Source organism: Peromyscus leucopus, chromosome 19, assembly GCF_004664715.2.
Source record: "Peromyscus leucopus breed LL Stock chromosome 19, UCI_PerLeu_2.1, whole genome shotgun sequence".
Taxonomy (NCBI): domain Eukaryota; kingdom Metazoa; phylum Chordata; class Mammalia; order Rodentia; family Cricetidae; genus Peromyscus; species Peromyscus leucopus.
In genome coordinates this window covers 66206975-66209657 of record NC_051079.1, presented here as the reverse complement: position 1 = coordinate 66209657, position 2683 = coordinate 66206975, and positions in this window count along the sequence as shown.

Here is a 2683-nt window from a genome sequence, read left to right as displayed (position 1 = left end):
CAACAAAAAAATAGAAATAAAAATTTATACTGCAAGCCATTTTTTTAAACTTACAAGACTGGCAAAATTCCACAAGATCAAAGCATACCCTGCCGTTAAGGCCATGGGGAGCAGGCTCCTTTTATATATTTCTGGTGGAAATTTAAATGAGTAAAATCCCCACAGAGGGCAATTTATTGGTATCTGTCAAAATTACAAATGCAAATACCCTTTGACCCAAGAATACCAAAATAAATTCAGGAATTTATATCACAGATATACTTGCCCATGTGCAGAGAGGCATAGTTACTATGTTGTTTCTTGTTTATAACAGAATGTTGGAACCAAATGGAAAGACTGTTGATTAGGCCCTCCAAACACATCATCATATAGCCATGTAGTGAAATTATATACAATGTTTTTAAATGAGGGAGCTCTCTCTATTGATGTTGAAATAGTCCTATGATACACTAGAAATTTTCAAAGGAAGGAAGAAAAATAGTGTCAGAGTAAAACATATAAAAGGTTTTTTAAAGGGGGTAGAGAGTAATTTAAAAAATAAAATAGCTCTGGGAGATGCAGGACCGGCCAATAGATTGTGCTGTATTGTGCTGCTGCAGCCTTTGTGGGATAACTAGGCAGGTGGGGAAGGGGAAGGCATCCCTTCACTATATACTGTCTAGCTTTTGTGACTTATGAAAGAAGCGTGTTCTACTGAAGAGAAGATCACAGAGTTAAGTTTTTGAATCTGCTGTATCGTCATGTGGCAGGCTAGTCGGAAAAAGGCCTGGGCTCAGCAAGTCAAGCCCCAGCTATTCACAACGATGAATTGCAACAGTGCAGAATATTCCAGGGTGTGGACTTAGGATTGGGCTGTGGGGTTAGCACCCTTGAAGAGCGGCTGTGAAGGGTTTTGAGGGCACACTTTGAAAGGGTTCCCTGTTTGTTCAGGAAAGTAAAACATGAACATAGTTTCTGTTCTCTGACACCTTAGTTGGCAAATAAGCTTGACTGTCTTTGTCTATGTTGATGGGGTGATTTTCGTCTTCAAGTCAAATAAATAAGAATTTAAATTTATAGCATAGAATGGGCAATAACTCTGGTACCCTTTGAGTAAAATTTATTTAAAATAAGAGAAACAATAATATAGTTTTGCATCAGTGAGCAGACTGCTGGGGACCCTGGGGTGATGTTCAGGCTAGTTGTCCCTCCTGTTCACTGACTGTTCTTCAGCACCAGGCACTCGCTGTAAGGGACACGTGGGAAATGAAAAGTCATTGAATCTACTAACTGCAACATAAGTCCAAATTTTTAATCCCAATTTAGTAAATAAGGAAAATACTCACAGAAAACATGCTCAGATTTCCTTAGCTAGTGAAGAGGAATCTAGTGAACCTGAGAACTCTGGAACTCACATAATTCTGCTTCAGGACTCTCCTTCTCTGGTTGAGAAACAGGGATTTCATTGTGTAGGAAACTTCCACAAAGACAATGTGACTTGTCCAACCTGATCTTCCCTTTATCTCCTCCCTTTCCCAATGACCACTTCTATCCACATCTTCTCACACAAGAAGCCTTTTGTAAGAGCTTTACAGTTCTGGATTGAGAATCAGGAAGGACGCTGGTTCCAGAACTTTGTCTTTGACACCGTTGACCGTTGGCAGACTCAACACTCTGGATTTTCTCTCTGCACTGTGAGCCAGCTCTGGGTTGCTGGCTGTTTTCTTCACCTACCCAATCAATGCAGCTTTCTTCAAGGTTCAGAACTTACCCAGTTCTCACTGAAAGTTACCTCCTGTCTTGTAGATTTACTAGCTACGCGTAGGAGTCTATTCACCAAAGATCCACAATTAGACCCAAACTTCGTTTTGAACTCCAGACCTGTATTTCGGCAGTACCTCTCTACTTTATTGCTTGATTGCCTGTGGCTTCTCTGTCTGAAATAGTGACAAAAATAACATTTTTTTCTTTACAAATCAAGTTTTTAAAACTTGTGTCAGTGAAAACTTCTACCATCCACCCAAGCTTTGGACCCTCTCTTGTGTCCCCCTCTTATGTTCCCCTCTAGTCTTGTATTAGAAATCCAATCCAGTGCCTTCTGCATTCTAGGCAGATACTCCACCACTAGGCTACATCTTCAATCTAATTCTTGGTATTTTTATTTTTATTGTATCCCCAAACTACCCATTGCCTTACATTGCTACACAAACCATCCTGACAGAAGGGACCATCTTTAGCATAGGCTACTGGCCTCCATATGATTTCCCTGTGTCCAAGTTCTACTCTTTAATCATGTTGCATCTCCAATCAGGGAGACTCTGCAAGAACACTACACTGCTTAAAACTTAATTAGCTTTATTTCAATACTTTAGAATAAATCCCAATATTACTAGTAGAACCAGGGTTTCTCACCTAGCCTTGGGATTCCCCATTTGGAGCATTACATTACATACATTCTCTTGCATTTGACCTAGTGCCATGAATTTTCTTCTAGGCTTGACTCACCATATCTGCACTCACTGTTTCTCCCATTTAGAATGCACCCATCCCACTGAGTAGCTTCCAGTTATCCTTTAATTACCAGCTTAAATGGCTGTGCCAGAGAAGTCCTCCTTAGTCAATTCTGAGATTGGACTAGTTTCCTTTCTGGAATATATTACCCACCCCATTACTCCTTCTCAAACAGTACTCAGAAATTGACAAT